This window comes from Zalophus californianus, chromosome 9, assembly GCF_009762305.2.
Source record: "Zalophus californianus isolate mZalCal1 chromosome 9, mZalCal1.pri.v2, whole genome shotgun sequence".
Taxonomy (NCBI): Eukaryota; Metazoa; Chordata; class Mammalia; order Carnivora; family Otariidae; genus Zalophus; species Zalophus californianus.
In genome coordinates, this window is record NC_045603.1 from 8,298,399 (window position 1) to 8,321,949 (window position 23,551).

At 37.8% G+C, this 23,551-nt stretch overlaps 1 protein-coding gene across 4 annotated transcripts in view; it reads left to right on the plus strand.

The window, feature by feature from the left end:
* Positions 1 to 23,551, plus strand: part of MRTFA (myocardin related transcription factor A) — a 193,547-nt gene that overhangs the window by 26,348 nt on the left and 143,648 nt on the right. For all 4 annotated transcript variants that reach the window (XM_027592265.2, XM_027592261.2, XM_027592260.2 and 1 more), the window contains exon 2: positions 5,937 to 5,998. The gene's annotated coding sequence lies outside the window, so the exon portion shown is untranslated. The remainder of the gene's footprint in view (positions 1 to 5,936; positions 5,999 to 23,551) is intronic.

Below are 23,551 nucleotides of genomic sequence, written 5' to 3' on the forward strand. Positions count from 1 at the left end.
AGTGCCTTGAATAGGGATTTTGTCATAATCATCTGTGTATCCTTAGCATCTAGCCCATGGTCACTTGGAAAGTATTTGTTGACACATGATGATCCCTTTCCAGCCTTGAGTTGGTATGATTTTGTGATTTCTCCAATGGCCTGGACCAGAAGAATATGGGAATGGTGCTATTCTGATATAGGCTCCTCTCTGAATTGTTTTTCTTCCTAAATGGTGTTTGTTCTCTGACTCTTAACCATTTTCTTTTGGGATCTTCCAGAGAACAGAGGGAGAGAAAAATTTGTGTTTAGAATAAGAGGACTATGTCATACTGTAGTTGATATGTTAGGATCACTGGAATCTTTCAGTTGCAGTCAGGATGAAGAATTCAGTGTTGATAACAGATGCTAGGAGCTCATTTTCTTTTGTTATTCTTCCTCATTTACTGAGATTTGACCCTATATCTATGACTGTGAGATGGAGTGGATTTCAGTCTTGATCTTCAAGCTTTAAAGGATGTGGTCAGTCATTGGGAATTAATCAGCACCAAACTATTTCTTTTTTCATGTATGTGGTAACTGCTGAAATTAATTTGTTGTAAAACTGTAGAATCTACACTAAAGTAAACCTATGGTTTATTATCTAGTACAGGATAGTAAAAGAGAAATGTTAAAACCATTATTTCATCAACCTGACTATATTTAATTGTTGGAAAGTTGGAAGCTGTCTCAAACTCAACATACACAAAACATTTTAGATTCATTTTCCTCCTCTAAACTTTTTTCCCACCAGCAGCTTTCCCTGTCTTATTTTATGGCACCTCTACTCTTTTAGTTGTTCTGGTCAAAACTTTGGACCTTATATTTCTCTTATACCCCATATGCAGTCTGCCAGGAAAACTTACAGGACCTGTGTTCAAAATATATCCCAATCAAGGACTCTAACCGTTACTCTTGCTACCACTGTGGTCTAAGCCACTGTCCTCTCTTGCCCGGATTATTGTAGCATTTCCTAACTGATTTCCCATCTTCTACTCTTTCCTTTATTTTCAGCACAGCAGCCTGAATCATTCTCATTATACCTGCGTGAGATCATGTCACCCCTCTGTTCAGAAACCCTGCAGTGGGTCTCCATTCCACTCTTGAGGAATTAACCGTAAGGCCTTATCTTATCTGGTCTTCTATTAACCTTTCTGACCTTATCTACCGAATCTCCCTTGTCACTCTGCTGCAGCCACATTCTTGCTGTTCCTTGAACGGGACAGTCCTGCTTCTGCCTTAGGGCCTTTGTATTGGCTGTTCCGTGTGCTCTTCCTCTAGATACCTGAATGGCTAACTTTCATCACTGTCAAATCTTGCTTCGGTCACTTTCTCATGAGGCCTACCCTAATCATCTTATGTAAACATTTAACTCCTTTGCCTCAAACACTTCTGATTCCCTTTATTGTGATCTACCTTTTTTCACCTAAACGTTCATTATATTTTAAGATCTGTACGCTTTTTTATTCCTTGAGAATGAGTTTATTCATTTTATTTATCTATAAGCTCTGCTTAAATGCAGGTAGACTTAGACAAAACTTCGGTTATCTATAGACCTGTCTGTCATTTTCAAGCATCCAAAAGAGTGCTGAACTCAAAACCAAGGAAAAGAAAAGCAAGTGCCGTAGATAGTCAAGAAAGAATTTTTGAGCATTGTTGACAATTCCTGAGAAGACTTGAAGTGCCAGAAGTGCTGGGAGTAGTTGGTTCTTCCAGAAGTTGAAGGAGTGTGTTGATGAAACTGGCAGTGTCTGGTTATAAATAGATCAACATTTTTTGAGAAGCATAGGTGAAAGGATATGGAAGGAAAGCAGAGAAAGCAGAGTAGAGTGTAGTGGTAGTCATAGTGGACAGGATTTGAAGTGACTAATGCAGTGAATGAGTGGTAGACTCTGGAGAACCATGATGGAGAACCAGAAGATAAGACACATCTTTGGGGAGTGGAGATGGACCAGTGCCATAGGAACACCTTCAGATAGAAAATGCTTTAAAGCCATAAGCATAAGGACCCTTTCCTTTGATACCGCTTGACACTTGTTAGGATAGCTATTATCAAAAAAAACTGTGAGGAGAATCTGGAACTCTTGTGTATCACTGGTGAGATTATGCAGTTGTACAGCCCCAGTGGAAAGCAATTTTGTGGTTCCTCAAAAAGTTAAACATAAAATTGCCATAGGATCCAGCAGTTCTACTCCTAAGTAATACCCAAAGTAATTGAAAGAGGGGACTTAAACAGGTCCTTGTACACTAGTGTTCACAGCAGCATTATTCACAATAGCCAAAAGGTGGAAACAACCTAAATGGCCCTCCACTGATGGATGGATAACGAAATGTGGTAATGTACATACAATAGAATTTATTTAGCCTTAAAAAGGACATTCTTTTTTTTTTTTTAAGATTTTATTTATTTATTTCTCAGAGCGATAGAGAACGTGCACAAGCAGGAGGAGCGGCAGGCAGAGGGAGAAGCAGGCTCCCCGCTGAGCCTCTCTTGACTCTGTCCTAAGTCCAGCCAGTACCAGGACTCTGAGGGGTTGCATGGGCTGACCTTTCTGACTCCTCCGCTTTCTCCAGGAGGCCCAGTCCACTTATTGCTCTTTGGAAGTGGAAGAAAGAGTAAGTAGGGGGATCAGACAGAATGAGATTAAGGTTTTTCTCGTAAGTGTTCAGTTCGAGGAGGTAGGAGGTATGTGACCACACCTTGTTAAGGCTGACTGCTTAAAAACTGCAGTTCATTCATTTAATTAGGAATTGTTTTTTCTCTTCTGTTTTTGATATCGGAATCAAACCTCTGTATTGTCTTTCCTCTTTGCTCCTTTTCCTTTTTTCCACTTCCATACCATTTTTAAATTACTTTCCTTTTACTCTTTGCATCTTTTTCTCCACAAATGAGACAGTAGCATTCTTTCAGATGAACTGCTTGTTTGAAAGAAGACCCTGAATTCTGTGAAATTGCTTATTTTTGTGTGTGTGAAGTTTATATTTTAGAAGATGAGGACCATGTCATCTTACTTAGATTGTAAAAATTATTCTCGTTTCCTTTGGAATGTAAGGGAAACTTTTAAAAGCCGCGCTTCCAGTAGAGATCTCTGCGAGCATGTTTTGAGTCATAAGCCTTGAAAATAACTGTTAGAATTTTTCAATGCCTAAATTTTTAAGGAGTAGCCTTCCCAAAACTTCAGGGCACACATATCTAATTTTTAAATTCTTTTCCAAAGTTAGGGAAAGAGTGTAGGTATTTAAATTTTTCTTCTGTTGTAATTTCCAAAACATTTTCTGTCTTAATAAAGCAGTATGTTCCATAGTATGTAGTAGGATAAATACACTGGACTAGTAATCAGATTCTGGCACAAGTGTTTCTGTTATCAAGTCACTGAATGTGTTCTACTCTGGTTTCTCAACTGAGAATGAAGGGATTGGATGTGTAAGCTTCCAAGGTTTAGTTATAAAGTTTTAGTCATTCTGGGTTTTATTGGCATTTCTCTAAAGCCAGTAATATAAAAGATTAGAAGAACTTTGCTTACAATACTGTTCACATATATAACTCGTTTTAGTGTAACATAAGACTTGGTTTCTAAAGGGGCTTAGTCAGTGGATGACTAAAAAAACCTTTTTATAAGATGGTCTCGTGTAGAAATCAGTTTCAAAATACATTCTCTGACAACATTGAACTAAAAATCCTGGATCTCATTTTGATATTAATAATTGTAAGTAATTTGTCATTATCTTTTATCTTCTTTCTATTCATCTACTTTTAAAAGATAACTCATCACTCTGTAGGAGTTGACTTTTTCTGGTATGGCTTCCCTTGAAATACTACTGCTTTAGTCTTTCTCCCTAAGTGCCTTTTCCTGAGAATAAAGGATTGAGTTCATACCTTTGCATAATGATTTAGAGAGTATTTTAAGCTTGGCATGTTAAAACCTGGCTGACTCCATTAATATGTGGACCAACTAGCACATTAGAACATTTTTTAAGTTCCAAGCCGCAAGTTGTGCTTTAAATGAACATGGGCATGTATAAAATTAATATTTAAGCCTTGAATAGCACAGACATTCAAAATGCCCGTTGCCCTGGGTGACTGATTTTCAGTAAGGCTCTTGCTTGCCCTGCACATTTCTTCCTTTGCTTTAAACAGTGCCAAGAGCAGAGTCAGGAGAGGGTTTATTCCTTTGGCACTCTGCTACCCTCTGCTTTCGGCAGGCAAAAAGGCTGCTGTTTTACTTCTTAAACTCCTACCATATGGAAAGTTTCTATAAATAAATCTTGGATTTATGATTGGACTTCTAAATTTGTAACCTCTATGATCCATGACTAAAGCCAATATAAATACCTATTTAAACATACAGACTGCGTACAAAGCTGTGGCACTATTTCAGTGAGTATGGTCTCCAGCCACAATATCTAAATTATCAATTCAATTAATTTCTTCTGTCTCATTTGGTATGAATGAGGACTTCATTTTGTTGTCAAGCAAAAACTAGTGAGCTTGGTAGTTTTTAGTGAATCCACTTTGATTTTTTGTACCTGAATTGTTGGCATAATTATGTGGCAGATGTATTCATGAAAATGTAAAAGTGCATTAGATTTTGACAAACTAGATCACCTAAATGTACTAAAGGAGCTGACTTTTAGAGGAATCCTTTTATAATTTATTTTGTAAATTTGAGTCAATTGGTATTTCAGTCAACAAGAATATAATGGGCACCTGTTATGTGCCAGACACTGTGTTAGGTTTTAGGGCACACTGAGTTGTGTGAAAGATAGTTTCTGTTCAGACAAGTAAGAGAAAAAGAAAAAAGGAAACCTGGGGACAATAAAATGTTTTATCACTCTAATGGAAAAATGGACAAATGCCATGTGAGTGTGGTGGGGAGACGAGTAGATTAACTCTGGGGAATTGGAAGGCTTTAGAAAAATATTTCAATCAGATCTTTAATAATAAAAATTATTTCTAACTGACTATTTTGTACTGAGTGCCTACTGTATACTAAGATAAGTTCATGTTACCTACCTGGGAAAAAGTAAGAGCATTTTATGCAGTAGGAAAACAGTGGAACTATCAAAGACTGTGTGTCCCAGAAGAAGTTTGGTACAGCTAATGGGGAAGGGAAGGGAAGGGAGATCATTGGCTGGGTGGGATAAGATTATGAAGGACCTCAGATACACAGTGCCTGTCCCTGCCACCATGTTTTTGTTCTCAGTCCCTTGCCTGAAAAGCCTTTCTCCTCTCTTTGCTCATGTACCTATTTTTAAAGGTCCAGCTTTTACGTGAAGCTTTTGTCCCCTTTTCTCAAAGCTAATTGTTACTGAAGGATTGTGCAAAAGAGTGTACCTCATAAAAGGGCACTCCATTTCTTGAACCATTTCTCGTAGTCTAGCCTGATCTCCCCAACTAGTTTCTTCTAAAGGACAGGATGAATCCTCTTTAGCACCTGGTATAGAGCTCAGCACATTGTGGGAACTCAGGAGATATATAATGAATGGACGAATATGGAACATTTGTAGATATATCAACCATCGAAACCAGCCCAGCTACCGTGGTTGAGATCACCTACATTTATTTAAAAGCCATTTCTTAACACCAGTAAGAGCAATTTTCAGAGCTACAGGTCAGTTGTGATTTAGACTTAAAATGACTTAGTAAGAGTAATTATCTGAGGGTTGTTGAGGATTAAATTAGTACATTTTAAGCAGTTAGAACAGTGCCTGGCATATATAATAAGTGCTCAGTCAAGTGTTAGCTATTATTTAACTCTACCTATTTGGGCCTTTTTGCCAGGGACAGAGCTCAACCCCTGTTGTAGGCATGAAGTTAGATGAACAGCTTCATGCCTTTGAAATCAAATGCCCTTTAGGAACTGGAAGCACTGCATGAACTATATTGCATGAACTTTTATTTTTCTGTTTGTGTTTTAGTGATCGAGGGGTATGGTTGGCATGGAATTGAATTTCATCTGTCTGTGGGAGTTGTAAACAAGGTAGGTCCCAGGTTTATTTACTTTTTCCTGTTCCTTTCTTAAGCTGTTTTGTTAGTATTTTAAGTTCTGAACTAGAATAGATCAGATTGGATTATTGTTTAGGGAAGCACTCTCATAGCCCCATGATGGTTTGTCATCATTGATTATCTAATGTTGTGGACTATGTCTAGTATCTTGTTAGAATTTATTGAATGCCAAGAAACAGCACAGCAGTTAAAAATTTTGGTGGTTATAGAACAGAACCATGAATTCACACACATACTTATACAAACATGATCCAGTCCTTGGAGGGCAGAAGTTCTTGTATTAGAGCCATTATGTAAACCAGCTTGGGATAATGGCTAGTGACAGGCTAACTAATTCTTCTGGTCACTCTGACACTCAGTAGCTTATGTGAATGGTAGACTAAATGCAACAAGGGGCCTGTTTTGACAGTAGCCAGGCCATCACAGCAATTATAAAATTTTGTTACTGATGACAGAATCTGTCTATCTGCAACCACTAGAGTTTGATTTGACACAGCATGCTTGTGTTCCTGTCTTAAGCTCTGGGCTAAACAAAAATATACCAGATATGGCTTGGGCTCCTATATCTGTCTTGTGTCAGGTGCCCACAAAAGGCTATAGATGGCAACTTCACACAGCTTTGCAAACCTATTTCTGTCAGAACATTTCCTGTCAAAGTAAGGTAGTGCTAGTTCACGTGTAGCTATAGTTTTCTGTGGTCTTAGGTTTGTGGAGATCCCATTGCTCATTGGTGCAGGAAACTTGGATCACTCAGAGAGTGAACTTGATAGCCAAAAAAAAAAAAAAAAAAAAAAAAAAATGACACTACTCCCTACAATCCCCCAACCAGGAATCTTACAAACTTGTCTATAGGGTTCTGTGGGTTGATGACAGCCTTGGACTCTTGTTGCACCTGCACGTAGCACAGCAAAAGTTTTTGAGACAGCTTGTCTCTCAGTCAGAAAGAACAGTAATCATAAATACATTGCTACAAGGAAAAACAGTTGAGTTACCTTTTTCTTTTTTTAAATAAGCTTTATGTCCAGTGTCAGGCTTGAACTCACGACCCTGAGATCAAGAGTTGCATGCTCTACCAGCTAAGCCAGCCAGGTCCCCCTTGAGCTACTTTCTGTAGCAAAGGGAACCATGGTCCTTGGAATTGACACTACTGCCTAGGAAGTGAGGTAGGGAAGGTTGATGAAAATTTAACTTCTGCTTGGGGTGTCTGGGTGGCTCAGATGGTTAAGCGTCTGCCTTCGGCTCAGGTCATGATCCCAGGATCCTGGGATTGAGCCCCGCCTCTGGCTCCTGGCTCGGCTGGGAGCCTGCTTCTCCCTCTCCCTCTGCCTCTCCCCCTGCTCATGCACTCTCGCTCGCTCGCTCGCTCTCTCTGTCTCAAGTGAATAAATAAAATCTTAAAAAGAAAAAAAAAAAGAAAGTTTAACTTCTGCAGATGAATCCCCTTGATTATTATCTAGACGCCTGAATGTTGGGGTCTGGTCTGGGTGGTCAGTCAGGAAATTCCCTTCTTTCTGTTTTCCTGCTTTTTATTGGGGTAGTAATAAACAGGAACTATTTCATGGAAATACTGTAAGAATTAATGGAAAGGAAAGCAACTAAAATGTACTGAACGCCTACTAAGGATTAGGCATGCTACTGTAAATGCTGTTAGACATGCTATTTTCACACTGTGTTCTTTTATTGAAATATATAAAGTTCATCGCTATTATACTTCTTCAAGTCTGAGTGGATAACATCATGGATATCACCGCCTTGAGCTCTTCTGACCTTTATTGTAGCCATTTAGAGGAAAGAGATTTAGATATTGATACATGTTACTTCATTTATGTCTGCTGGAACCTTCTTTTATGAAGAAAAAAAGAAAATACCTACAGGAGTTAGTGGAATTTTTTGTTTGTGTTTTTATCTAGAAAATAAAAACAGACTTGGCTACTAATTTAGCCAAAGGCAGAAAGGAGACTAGCAGGTCTGAAATTAGAGACACCTGTGCTGTTTTGGGAAGTTGAGACTCTTGACCCAGGCTTTGCTGAAGTTGATGCAGGGGAGGGCAGAGTAGGTTAATATTTTCATAGCTCAAAGCAAATGTGAATTGTGGTTGTTTATAGGTGCAGTTTCGCTTGATCTCTGTAGTTGCACATGAGTAAGTAAAATACAGTGCTGCTGGCCTGAACCAATGCAAATTAATCTTCTCCAAAAATAACAAAAAATCCCCTATTTGGATGTTTGCTGGCTGAGGGAATTGACTGTTGTCATCTTGCTGGTAAAGAAATTGTCGTACGTTCTTTTAAGATGATTCTGGATTTGATTTTCTGCTTTTAAATTTCCTCTTGAAATTCTTCTCTGATAGGAGGTACCATCTCTACATCTCAGGCATATGCAATAATGTGGGATCAGAATAAATTGTTACCTCTCTCCTAGGTGATAGGAAATTAAGTCGGAGTATTCCTTCCCCTCATTCCACATTCTCTAAATCTATTGTCTTTTTACTCTTAAGATGGTAAGCTTTTGTGGTCTAAGCAAGGTTTATAGAGAGTAACCCAGTGACATTTTTATTTTCCTGTCTGTAGAATGAATTATTGTACTTTTTCTCTTTGCTGCTTCCTTTCTTCAGTCAGAGAAATTCTAATAATGAAATTCTCCCTTCTTGCTTCAGCAAACAAATAACCACTTTTTAAGAAACAGCTTTATTGGTGTGTAATTTATATACTGCTAAATTTGCCTGTTTGAAGTGTATTAGTGATTTTTAGTAAACTTGTAGAGTTGTGCAACCGTTACTACACTCCAGTGTTACAGTCCCAGCTCCCCAAAAAGATCCCTTGTAAGACTCTTAATCGTAGGGAACAAATTGAGGGTTGCTGGAGGGAAAGGGGCTGAGAGGATGCAGTAACTGGGTGATGGACATTAAGGAGGGCACAGGATATAATGGGCACTGGGTGTTATATAAGACTGAGGAATCACTGACCTCTAGCTCTGAAACTAATAATACACTCTATGTTAATTGAATTAAAAAAAAAGAGATCCCTTGAAACACTACTTTCTAGCTTTAAGTCCTCTGCATGTAAATTTTGCTAATTTCTGCATCAGATTTAATCTTCTTCCTACAAAGTCTTCCCATTGCTTATATCCCCCCCTTATTTTTATATTAGTTGCTTATTGCAGGTCAAACATTTATCCTTTTGTTACTTTTATTCCATTTTCTTACCCCTTTTTAAAAGTGTAACCTTTCTTGAAGAGTGGCTTTAGCTTTTATTTGAAGTTTTTTTTTTTTTTTTACCTTGAAAGACTTTATACTGGTTCAGGTCTTTCAATAAAAAGTCTTGTATTGGGGCGTCTTGGTGGTTCATTCAGTTAAGTGTCTGCTTTCGGCTCAGGTCATGATCTCAGGGTCCAGGGACTGAACCCCACATTGGGCTCCTTGCTCAGCGGGGAGTCTGCTTCTCCCTCTCCATCGCTTGTGCTCTCTCTTGCCACGTGCTCTCTCTCTCTCAATCTCTCAAATAAAATCTTAAAAAAAATGTAAAATGCTAGAATATTGCCTGGCATTTATGTATTAACCCAATAGACACTAGCTACTTTTTTGTGTTACTATTAGGCCTAGAGAGATTAAGTCAAAAAAGATATGGCTCCTTCTCTTAGGGTTTTACAGTCTACCTGAAGAAACAAACAGGAATCAATGTCCAGAGAACAGCATGATAAGTATTATGGTATTATAAGAGCACAGAGAAGGAATATTTAAATTAAATAAAGGGGGGCACCTGGGTGGCTCAGTTGGTTAAGTGTCTGCCTTCGGCTCAGATCATGATCCCAGGGTCCTCGGATCTAGCCCCTAGCCCTGCATCGGCTCCCTGCTCAGCGGGAGGTCTGTTTCTGCTTCTCCCTCTCCGTCTCTCCCCTGCCTGTGCACTCTCTCTCTCTCTTTCAAATAAATAAAATCTTAAAATTAATCAATTAAAGGTGATAAACTTTATCACAAATGGGACCAGAGTTGATTTCTAAAGAATAAGTAGTTATTTCCCATTCAAAGTGATAAACCATTGAGACAATGGTAGAAGCATGAAAACCTAATGGGCGAAAGCATCACATCAGTTGAGGTTAAGTGAATAAGAATGAAAAGTATGGCAGGAAAAACTTGAAGGCAGGAGCCAGATCATAAATGGCCTGTGTGATAAGCTGAGTTTGGACTTTTCCTGAAAGCTACAAGGAGCCACTCAAAACACAGAAACAGAGATAAGATGTGATGAAATCTCAAAAAAAAAAAAAAAAGATGTGATTAAATCTCCCATGTTTGAAAGATCACTTGGATAGCAAAGTAGAAGGCAAATTAAAGAGGTGACAAGTCCAGTTAGAATTCTACTGCAGTCATACAGAGGGATAAAACTATACAGACTTCAACCCTTAGGTATATACCTAAGAAATACGAAGACGTGCACCCACACAAAAACTTGTACACAAATGGTCATAGCAGCATTATTCATAAGAGCCAAAGAGTAGAAACAACCGAAGTGTCCATTAACTGACTACATGGATTTTTAAAATGTGGTATATCCATACAATGAACTATTATTCGTCCTTAAGAAGGAATGAAGTTCTGACACCTGCTACAACATAGATGAGCTTTGAAAACATTATGCTGAATGAAAGAAGCCACTCAAAAGGGCACATCTTGTATGATTCCATTTATATGAAAAGTCTAGAACAGGCAAATCCATAGACAGAAAGCTCTAGAGGGAAGCCAGCTGCTATGTCATGACAACACTCAAGCAATCCTATGTAGAGGTCCATCTGGTAAGGAACTGAGGCCTCCAGCAATAGCCAGTGAGAAATCATGACCTGCTGCCAACAGCCATGTGAGTAAGCTTAGAAATGGATTCTCCAGCCCCAGGCAAGCCTTCAGATAATGAGAGCCCCAGCAAACATTATGAGTGCAACCTCATAGTCAGAATCACTCAGTTACGCTGCTCCCATATTCCTGAGCCACAGAAACTATATGAGATAATGTTTATTACTGTTTTAAGCTGCTGAGTTTTAGAATAGTTTACTATGCTGAAATAGAAAACTAATCCTCCAACAAAACTTTTAAAAGTTTGGGGCGCCTGGCTGGCTCAATCAGTAGAGCATTCCACTCTTGATCTCAGGGTTATAAGTTCAAGCCCCACGCTGGGTGTAGAGATTACTTAAAAATAAAATCTTAAAAAAAAAAACTTTTAAAAGTTCAGGTGTACTAGAATATTCATTTACCTTATTTACCAAGCATCTGAACATTCATGTACAGAGCAGAATTCTCCAATTAACAAATACCTATATATACAAAGAAATAACCAGATAAATGATTCCCTTTAAAAACAAATAACAAATAAACAGGAAACCAAGAATAATACAAGAGCTTTTTTTAAATTTTTAATTTTTTAAGATTTTATTAGCACAAGCTTGGGAGAGAGGCAGAAGGAGAGGGAGAAGCAGACTCCCCACTGAGCCAGCTGAGCCACCCAGGTGCCCGGCATTTTACATTTGTTATGTCATCTAATCTTCATAACAAACCTTTAAATTAGGTACTGTTATTATCTTCCCTTTAAAAATGAAGATATCAAAGCACAGAGAGATTGAGTAATTTGCTAAAAGGTACGCATATAGCAAATGGTAGAGCTCAGATTTGGTAGTCCTGGGATTTGAACCTACACGCTGAGTCCAGAGTCTGTGTTCTTATTTGTACTGCTGTGATGCTGCCATGGAGTCTGACACATAGATATTTAATAAATATTGATGGATGAGTGACTACTCACTGTTTCTGCACACAGAGCTTTGCTTACTTGGTTCTTGCCAATAGGATGTTTGTCCTTGGGGTTATAAGGACAGGAAGATGTTTGAGTCACAGTGGTCTGAATCCCTATTCGCTCCATGACTTCTGCTTCTTGACTCCTTTCTTTTCTTTCTTTTACCAAAGAGAATGATTCTTTTTTTTTTAAGATTTATTTATTTATTTTAGAGAAGGGGAGAGAGTGCATGAGTGCGGGGCAGAGGGAGAGGGAGAGAGAGAGAGAGAGAATCTGAAGCCGACTCCCTGCTGAGCACGGAGCCCAACGCTGTGCTAGATCTCACGACTCTGACTGAGATCGCCACCCGAGCCGAAACCAAGAGTTGGGCGCTCAGCTGACTGCACCACCCAGGTGCCTCACCAAAGAGAATGATTCTGTTATTCTGCCTTAATCCTTATGTAATACTTAGGTGCAGATTCCTGAGTTTTGTGTCTTGGATTATTTTCTGCCCCAGCCTTTTATTTTGATGACATTTAAACCTTTAGAAAAGTGTAAAGAATGGTACAGTGGTCACCCATATACCCTTTTGACTAAACTTACCAATTTTGAACATATTGCCACATTTTTGTGTTCTCTTTTCGCACACACATGCGTATTTATATTTTGCTGAAACTTTTAAGGGTTACTTGCAGACATCATGACACTTCACTCCTAAATATTTCGGCATCCATTTCCAAAGAATAAGGAGATTTCTCCTACACAACCATAATACAGTTTTACGCTCAGGAACTTTAGTATTGACGTATTATCATCTAGTATACCGTCTATATTGTATATTTCCTTGGTTTTAATAATGTCCTTTATACCTTTAAAGCTTTGAAATCTAGAATTCAGTCAAGAATTACATTGCATTTAGTTGTCCTGTCTCTTACCCCAAAACAGTTCCTAAAGCCTGGTTTTAGGAAGGGAGATGTCTTTAATGACGTTGACATTTTAAGAGATGAGTTGTTTTATAGACTATCCTTCAATTTGAATATACCTTTTTCCTCTTGCGTTGCTTCAGGATAAATATTGTGGGCAGAATGTTTTGTCTTTTTATGCTAAATATCAGGAGGTCTGTGATGGTAGTTTCATTAATGGTGATGTTAAATCTCACATTTGGTTAAATTCCTGCCAGATTTGCCCATTGTGTAGGTGCCCTTTTCCCTTTGTAATATATAATTGATTAGAGTAATACTGATTTTTTTTATATCTTTTGTACAGAAGTACCATGTGGTTATCACAATAGAAATGCTGCCTAAGCAACAAACTAAACAGGCTAACAATGTTTAAAAGTTGAGTATTATGTGCAAGGTGATATGTACAAAATGGAGTTCACAGTTCATTTAATTTGAGCTTCTTTGTAATGTGAACTTTAAGTGCAGAGTTTAAATACTATTGCTGAAGAGCCTTGGGATGAAAATCTAGTTTTTTTCGGTCATAGGAATTTTTGCTGATAACCTTTTCATAGTTGTACTGTAGTGGAGTATTAATATTTTTCATAGTTTTCAGACAAATTCCTTCCTGCTTTTATTTATTTTTCCCATTTATTATTTTTATTTATTTTTTAGGTGGGGGAGGGGCAGAGGGAGAGGGCTGAGGGAGAGGGCGGAGGGAGAGGGAGAGAGAGAATCTTAGGCAGATTCCACGCTCAGCACAGAGCAGGGCTTAATCCCCCGACCCTGAGATCGTGACCTGAGCGGAAATCAAGAGTCGGACACTCAACCGACTGAGCCACCCAGGTGCCCCTCTTTTCGCTTTTAAAATCTCCTCCTCCCATCTTCTTATGTGTGCCTTGAAACAGTACAGCTTTTAGTGAGAGCTCTGGGGTTAATCTGGGTTTGAACCCTTGCTCAGCCACTTAATCACTAAGTGATCTTCAACAGGTTATTTAACTTCTCTGTACCTCAGTATTCTCCTCTGTGTAATGGGGAAATAATAATGCCCTCATAAGCTTGCTGCAAGGATTGACTAAGCAGTGCTACTGTTTCTAGTCATAAGTATTTAGTAAGTGTTATATATTCTTTTAAATCTGATAAAACTTGTCAGGTATTACTCAGTGACTTTTCCCTTAAATCGGTACACTAGACATGTATACATAAACATATAAATGTACTTGTAGACTTTGTTCAAGGAAATAATCTTAGACATTTTTTCTATATTTCTGTCTTATCCTTTCTTTGTGAAACTTGGGAGAAATGGAGGTAAACATTTAACTTAGAATACTTGTAGAATCCATATGTCAACCTTTTATTTCTTGGATGTTTACATTTGGTGCATACCATCTTAAAAATAACACCCAGGGACTGCCTGTGCTAGAAAAAAAAAAAGTAAATATTCTCTCTACTTTGGACCATATGATTTTAATGCTACCTTGGAAATAGTTAAATTCAAGACACTGATAGCTGACTGACATTTCTACCCTGAATTGGAGACCACAATTCATTATGTGACAATCAGTTGATCTAAGGAGAGTATCAGCTAAATTTTTCAGTGCTTCTTAATGGCAGAGGTACCGTATCTCCAGAGGGTATTTGGGAAAGTATGGGGGCACTTTTGGTTGTTGCAGTGACTATGGAGGAGGGAGGATACACCACTGGCATTTAGTGGTCAGGGACCAAGGGATAACTGTCCAAAACAAAGAATTATGAATTATGCCAATAGCATTGCTCAGAGACTGAACTACTTGAACCTAAAGACTTGGTGAATTGGTAGATACAGTTTTATTTTATCTCAGTTATTAAAAAAAGATTATTGCTTAAGACAGGAAGTTTTCTGAAGAAATATTTCAGAGCTGCTAGTCTGTATTCTTCAAGGAGAATTAGGCCATATTTTCTCATTTGGGAGAGTAAGGTGTTTTCCTGAAAATTCAGAAAGTAAGTACACATTGGTGGTGTTTAACCCCTAAAATTAGGAGTAGTTGAATCATTAAAATTGTGTGGTGGTTAAAGAAAATTGGTGTTGTATTTCTTTAGTAATCTGTGTATCTCCATGATTGGTAGAAATAACATAATTTATGCCTGGTATTCCAGTGATACTTGAATATTGCTTGTACTGTTCTTTTTTTTTTTTTTTCCTCCAAAGACCAAGTAATGTATTTTTTGGGCAGATCAATAAGATTATATTAGGAATGTAATTAAACTTGTTGTAGCTTGTTTCACTTGAGCCTAATGAAGGACTTTGACAAAGATTTTAGGGAAGATAAGTATCCTCAGCTTCTAGGCATGGTTTCTTAAGCTTTTTTGGCTATGACTCATAATTAGAGACATATTTTATATTGGCACCCAATTGTATGCATAAGTATATAGATACCTGAGACAAAAGTTTTATGAAATAATACCCTTACTACATGTGGTACAATCTGATAGTTTTTATTTTATTTAATTGCAAAATGTTGATCTTGGTCTATTAAATTGATTATGTGACCAGTATATTATAAATTGCAATTTGAAAAATACTGCTTTAGGATGTTTGTTCTTGAGATTCTAACCCAAGCTTTAAAATATATCCCAATTGTGACTTTTTGTTTTCTTTTTTAAAATTTATTTTATTATAAGAACACTTAAGATGAGATCTGCCCTCTTAATAGATTTTTAAGTGTACAACACAGTAATGTTATCTATATGCACAATGTTATACAGCAGATCTTTAGAACTTATTTATCTTGCATAACTGAAATTTTATACCCATTGATTAGCAGCTTCCTCTTTAATCTTCTTCCTAGCCCCTGGCAACCACTGTTTTACTCTTTTCTTCTATGAATTTGACAGTTTTTTAAAAAAAAGTTTATTTATGGGGTGCCTGGGTGGCTCAGTCGGTTAAGCATCTGCCTTGGGCTCAGGTCATGATCCCAGAGTCCTGGGATCGAGTCCCGCGTCGGGCTCTCTGCTCTGCAGAGTCTGCTTCTTCCTCTCCCTCTAACCCTACCCCCTCTTGTGCTCTCTCTTTCTTTCACTCTCCTTCTCAAAAAAAAAAAAAAAAAACCTTAAAAAAAAAGTCTATTTTTTTTTTTTAGTAACCCCTACACCCAATGTGGGGCTTGAATTTATGACCCCCAGATCAAGAGGCACATGCTCTTCCAACTGAGCCAGTCAGGAACCCAAGTTTGACAATTTTAGGTGTCTCATGTAAGTGAAACCATGGTATTTGTGGTGGTATTTGTCCTTCTGTGACTGACTGGCTTATTTTCCTTAGCATAAAGTCTTCAAGGTTCATCTGTGTTATTGCATATTACAGGATTTCCTTCTTTTTTTAAGGCTGAATAATATTCCATTGTGTGTATATACCTCATTTTTTTAAATCTATTAATCTATTAGGTTGTTTCTACATCTTGCCTATTGTGAACAGTGCTGCATTGACATAATAGTTTTATTGCCTCTTCAAAATCCTGACTTCAAGTTATTTTGGAAAAATACTCAGAAGTGGGATTACTGGATCATATAGAAGTTTTATTTTTCATTTTTTTGAATAAATTCCATGCTGTTGTCATGATGGCTACCATTTTGCATTCCCACAATAGTGTACAAGTGTTCCAGTTTCTCTACACCCTTGTCAACATTTGTTGTCTTTTGTTTTCTTGATAATAGACATCCTTACAGGCATGAGGTGATAACTCATTGTGGTTTTGTGCTATTCTTTGGAGAACTATCTATTCAAGTCCTTTGCCTATTTTTAAATGGAGTTATTGGTTTTTTTGCTATTGAGTTGTAGGAGTTCCTAATATATTTTGGAGATTAACTCCTTATCAGATATGTGGTTTACAGATACTTTATTCTCATTCTGTAGCTTGCCTTTTTCCTCTACTGTTTCCTTTGCTGTGTAGAAGCTTTTTAGGTTGGTATAGTCCCACTGATCTGTTTTTGCTTTTGTTACCTGTGCTGTGGTATCCTATCTGTGAAGTCATTGCCATGACTAATGTCATGAAGCTTTTCCCCTGTGTTTTCTTCTAGGAGTTTTACAGTTTCAGGTCTTATATTTAAGTCTTTAATCCATTTCAGTTTGATTTGATGTATGGTGTAAGATGAGGGTCCAAATTTTTTTTTTTTTTTTTTAAGGTGATCTTGTTTTGTTTTAAGATTTTATTTATTTATTTGAGAGAGAGAAAGCATGCCAGTGGGGAGTCCAATGCAGGGCTCTATCCCAGGACCCTGGGATCATGACCCGAGCACAAGGTAGACACTTAACCAACTGAGACACCCAGGTGTCCCCAGTTTCATTCTTTTGCATGTTGTTACCTAGTTTTCTTGAAATCAGGAAATGTAATGCCTCCAGCTTTGTTCTTTTTCAAGATTGTTTTGGCTATATGGAGTTTTTTGTTGTTTTATATGGATTTTAGACTTTTTTTTTCTGTTTCGGTGAGAGATACTATTGGGATTTTGATAGGAATTTTTTCAAATCTGTTAATCGCTTTGGGTAATATGGACATTTTAATAATACTAAGTCTCCCAGTCCACAAACATGGGATGACTTTCCATTCATTTGTGTCTTTAATTTCTTTCATCAAGGTTTTACAGTTTTCAGCGAATAAGTCTTTTACTTCCTTAAATTTATTCCTTAGTATTTTATTCTTTCTGATGCTGGTTGTAAATGGGATTCTTAATAATTTCCTTTTTAGGTAGTTCATTTATTAGTATATGTTGATTTTGTATCCTGCAGCTTTACTGAATTCGCTTACTGGTTCTAACGGTATTTTTTGTAGTGTCTTTGGGATTTTCTGTGTATAAGATCATGTTGTGTCTGCAACAGGGACGATTTTGCTTCTTCCTTTCTGATTTGGATGCTATCTATCTGTCTATCTATTTATTTATTTATTATTTTCCCTTGCTGAATTGCTCTGGTTAGGACTTCCGGTATGTTAAGTAGAAGTGGTGAAAGGAGGCATCATTAACTTGTTCTTGATCTTGGTAGTAGAGCTTCAGTATTTTACCACAGAGTATGATGGGCTTTTTGTGATGGCATTTATTATGTTGAGATCATTTCCTTTTATTCTTAGTTTGTTGAGAACTTTTATCATGAAAGAGTGTTGGATTTCATCAGATGTGTTTCCTGCGAGGTGATCATGTGTTTGTTTTTTTTTAAAAGATTTATTTATTTATTTTTAGAGAGAGAGCCTTTATGTGAACAGGGAGGGGCAGAGGGAAAGGGAAAAAGCAGGCTCCCTGCTGATTGGGGAGCCTGACATGGGACTGGATCCCAGGACCCTGAGTTCATGACCTGAGCCAAAATCAAGAGTCGGATGCTTTAACTGACTGAGCCACCCAGGCGCCCTGAGATGATCATGTGGTTTTTACCCTTCGTTCTGTTAATGTAGTCCATCATATTAAATAGTTTGCATATGTTGAACCATCTTTGCATTGCAGGGATAACCAAGTCTATTTCAGACTATCTGCTCCACTATTGCCCTTGGCTAAGCCACCCTCACCTCTCTCTTGGACTTCTTCAATAGCATCCTAATTGTACTCCTCATTTCCTCTCACGCTTTGTTCCCACCCAGCTCTGTCCTCCTTTCTGCTGTCTAAATGATGGTTTAGAGGTGCCTGGATGGCTCAGTCGTTAAGCATCTGCCTTCGGCTCAGATCATGGTCCCGGGGTCCTGGGATCGAGCCCCGCATCGGGCTCCCTGCTCGGCTGGAAGCCTGCTTCTTCCTCTCCCTCTCCCACTCCCCCTGCTTGTATTCCTTCCCTTGCTTTGTATCTCTCTGTCAAATAAATAAATAAAATCTTAAAAAATAATAATAAAAAATAAATGATGGTTTAAAAGGCTATTTTTTTGTTACAGATTTAGCCTATGTGATTAAAAAATTTATAGAATAGTTTACTAAAAATTTAAAAATCAAAAGTTAAAGTAGTAATCATTGACTTCAACTATCTAGAACAAGTTATACCATGGAACTCTCTTGCTCAGTAGTATTGTTGAGGCCTAAACAGAATCTCTCATCTCTGTTTCATTTGCTATTCGTATAATCCCTCTATATTCATTGTAATTCCAGTGCATTGCCTGGCCTGTTTTATTGAACTGCTCTTCCTTTCAGATTGGCAGAAATGATAACAGGTCTGGATTTTGTTGTAATTTTTTTTTGCAAGCCAATATGAGGAAAGATTTGGCATTTTAAAAGACTGGGGCTCCTGGCTGGCTCAGTTGGAAGAATATGCAACTTTTGATCTCAGGGTCATGAGTTCCAGCCCTATGTGGGTGTAGAGATTCTTAAATAAATAAAACTTAAGGAAAAAAAAAAAAAGACAAGATGGTGGGCTGAACCAAACAGCCCAGAATCTTCCTCACCTATTTTATTATTTATTTACAGAAAAAAATATGCTAGTGTGGAAATATTGAATTAGAAATCAGGAGGCCAGGGTTCTCCTCTTGCCTTTGCCACTAATTTGCTGACATTGAGGAAATTGCTTATAACTCTTCTGAACTTTTACTTTCTTCATCATCTGAAATCATTGGATACTCTAGGTTTCCTCAAACCCTAAAATTCAGCAGTTCTGCCATCTTTTTTTAAACTTTTTTTTAAAGATTTTATTTATTTATTTGACAGAGAATGAGAGATAGCACAAGAGGGAAGAGGGTCAGAGGGAGAAGCAGACTCCCTGCCGAGCAGGAAGCCCGATGTGGGACTCGATCCTGGGACTCCAGGATCATGACCTGAGCCGAAGGCAGTCGCTTAACCAACTGAGCCACCCAGGCGCCCCAATTCTGCCATCTTTTTGACAGGGTTTTGAGACAAAGGAAGTCTTCTTTCTCTATTTTGCCATGCTGATTTTCTCCCATCTGTTGTAATCTGAACACCTAGAAAAAGGAAAATAAATTTTAATCTGTCATACTTAGTTATTGTGATAAGTAATTCCAGAATTGTGATTATAAGAATAGTCTGGGCATATAATAAAGTACTGTGCAGATAACAAATGATTATGTACCACCATGGGAGTGAAAAATGTAGATAAGCAGTCCCTTCCTGTGTACTTTTGTGAACTGCTCTGTGGTCACGATTGTATAATACACTTTAGAGAGCTTTTGGGGCTGTGCTTTACTATGCTTTCCTTGAGTTGCAAGACTAGTTTCTTGCAGTATTCTCTTTGTATTAAGTTTTGTGCCTTGAGTGTTTAATTCTGCCAGAGGTGGTAAAGCTGAGGAATTCATTGCTTTGAGGGTTGGAACTTCCTCTTTCATCCCAAGGCAGTTTTGCAGGAAAATTAAGCACCAGAAAAGATACGGTTACCAACCTTATGGCTGCCTTGTTCCTGAGCTGGGCCCCTGGTGTCATGGAGGGAGCTGTTGTTTCTTTATTACACATTTTGTTCTTCCCTAGACATTGTAGCTCTTTTTCTGAGATGCTGGTGAGCTGTCTTGTGACTATATTTGCTTTCAGGTTATTGAGAGCTCTGGTTGACATCTGTTAAAGTCCTGTGAAAATAGGGAAAACAAGGCTCTGCTGTTTTAATCCGGTAGAGTTGTTCAGTGGCCCTTAGACTCTTCAGGCGTTTTTGCAGCCTATTTGTTAAAGGCATTTTTTAAAACTCATTTGGTAAAAGAGATAGAACATGTGCCCTAAACTGTGAGCTGCTTCTGTCCAGTGAGGCACTTGGCATTGAGTGCGTTTTGTTCTAGGGCATCGTTCAGCTCATGCCTTTGTACTCATGGCCCGATTACCATCAGCCCTTTTCTTTTTTTTTTTTTTAAGATTTTATTTATTTGAGAGAGAGAATAAGAGAGAAAGCACATGAGAGGGGGGAGGGTCAGAGGGAGAAGCAGACTCCCTGCCGAGCAGGAAGCCGATGTGGGACTCGATCCCGGGACTCCAGGGTCATGACCTGAGCCGAAGGCAGTCGCTCAACCAACTGAGCTGCCCAGGCGCCCAACCATCAGCCCTTTTCAAAAGAAAGAATAGTGATGTGTGCATACTGTGTGGCTATATAACTAATGAACTGAGTTTTGGGCAAGTATAATTGTAACATCAAAGGAGCTAATGGTATTCATAATGCTGTTAGGTAGGTTTTACCCCTGACTTGTGAACAAATTGTGCCTTTTCCTAAGGGAACCTAAGTTATTAGACTGCCTTCCATAGTAAGGACAGGTTGTGTGTGTGTGTAACAGTTAAAAGTTTTATTCACTAGCTAATTGAAGGAAATGACCCAAAGAAGTTTTTTAGACTATGAATGAGAGTATATTGATGAATTTCTCTACAGAAAGTAGATGAGTGGTTGCTGGGGCTGGAAGGGGGATAATGGAGAGTGACTACTAACAGGTATGGAGTTGAAAATATTCTGGAATTAGATAGTGGTAGAACTTTGTGAATATACCAAAACCCACTGAATTGTACACTTTAAAAGATTGAATTAATGGTATGTGATTTATATCCCCCCAAAACTGTTATTTAAAAAAAAGGATCAGATTATTTGTCTAAGATATTTACCTCCTTTGTTGAGTAGAACAATATGAAATTTTTTTTAAAAAGATTTTAATTTTTAAGTGATCTCTACACCCAACATGGGGCTTTGAACTTACAACCCCGAGATCAAGAATTGCATGTTCTACCAACTGAACAAGCCAGGAGCCCCAGAACAGTATGAAAATCTGAAATGTAGGATGTCTTTTTTTATTTTATTTTTTTTAAAGATTATTTATTTGAGAGATAGGGAGCAGGCAAGTGAGAGAGAGCAGCACAGGCAGGGGAAGGGGCAGAGGGGGAGGGTTAAGCAGACTCCCCACTGAGCAGGTTGCTACACTCAACAGGAGGCTTGATCGATGACCTGGCAGATGCTTAACTGACTGAGCCACCCAGGCGTCCCCAGGATGCCTTTATTAAAGATACTCTATATAATTTTCCTAAAAGCTTATGCCAACTTGAAAATCATAATTAAAGAAAAATTTTTGTTTTGTTGAAAGATTGAATGTGAAATTTAAAATTCTATAGTATATGACTTTATGGGTGAACACAAGAAAGGTATAAGTTATATATTGCAAATCTGTAATAATCTAGAAATAGAAATATTACAAAGAGAAAGCCCATTTAATAAAACTACAAAAATTGGGTTATTCTTAACACTATTTCAAACACTTCAATTTGCGCAAATTTCATAAAGTCTAATGGTACCAGTTAAGACAGTGGGGAAGAGAAACCTTGATATACTGTTGAAGGATGTGTAATTTTTGGCAAGATTTTGTGAGGTATATATACCCTACAGAGGAGCCTTGGATTTTTTTTAAAGATTTTATTTATTTACTTGAGAGAGAGAGAGGCAGAGAATACCGAGAGAGAGCACAAGTGAGGAGGAGAGGGAGAAGCAGGCTCCCCCCTGAGCAGGGAGCCTGATGTGGGACTCGTTCCCAGGACACTGGGATCATGACCTGAGCCGAAGGCACATGTTTAACCGACTGAGCCACCCAGGTTCCCTGTGCCTTGGATTTATACAACAGGAAACATGTACTAGCATTTTTATTTCAGTTATATTTGTAATAGGAAAAATTTGGAAACTATCCAACTGTAGAGGACTGGATAAGCAAGCAGTAGTATTTTAATGCAATTTATTACTATAACACAGAATGGACAAACCAGGTTTGTGTGTGTCTACACAGATAAATCCTGGAACATTACGTTGAGGAAAAAAAAGCAAGTTAAAGAATTTGAATGTGATACCACTTATGAATGTTAAAAACAAAACAGTGCTGTGTTGTCTATGGATCCATATATGTATGCTGCAAAATAATAATTATTTTTTAAAGATTTATTTATTTGAGCGAGTGGGAGGAGCTTGAGGGAGAGGGAGAGAGAATTCCAAGTAGACCCAGTACTGAGCACAGAGCCTGACGTGGGGCCTGATCACAGGACCCTGAGATTGCTATCTGAGCTGAAACCGAGAGTTGGATGCTCAATTACTGTGCTGCCCAGGTGACCCTGCAAAATTATTTTTTTAAAAAACCCGTGTATTAGAAGAAGACACATTAATTTCAGTAGGATTTTTACTTCTGAAAGGGGAGAAAGGACAGTGGAATGAGCAGGGAAACCAACTAACTTGCAATTTTCTGTTTCATAAAAAAAAAAAAATGAAGCAAAAATGGCAGTGTGTTATGATTGTTATATTTGGGTTATCATTTCACTTTTCTGAATTTTAAATTCTTTCATAACTAAAAATGAAAAAAAAGTGAAAACATCGTATGGCATTGGTTTTTAAAAAACCAATCAGCTTATACATTTTTCCTCAGATATTTCGTATTTACTGTCATAGAGATAATTCATCCTGAAGGTCATTAACATTAGTTTTTGAAGAAGTGCAATGTAAGTGCTGTGGATTATATCATATTTTTATTTTAAAATCCTCACATCCATATTTTTTCTTGAGAAAAATGCTTGATTAGTGCAAGAACACATTATTATGTTATTGGCATGACTGAGTTCTTATTAAACATACACAGGTTTTTATGTTTTATAGTTAGGACTTGGCTTTTCCTCTATGCAAGCACCTGTGTCTTTTGGTGGGGGTGTGAGAATGCTGCTAGCAAGTGTGCCCTTAGATTCTTTCACACACTTTGATTCTAAAGAAGCTGTAGACTAGTATGGTGTTGGGAGGCACTTACAAAATTGTTTGCTGACTATAAAGTTTATTGCTGTTAATATTTTTAATAAACATTTATTGTTTATAATAAAGTGTAAATTACCATATGGAAGTGTGCTTTTTGAAGAGCTTCTTGGAGTAGAACTTTTTAGAACTGAACAGTGGAATGAGGGATGATG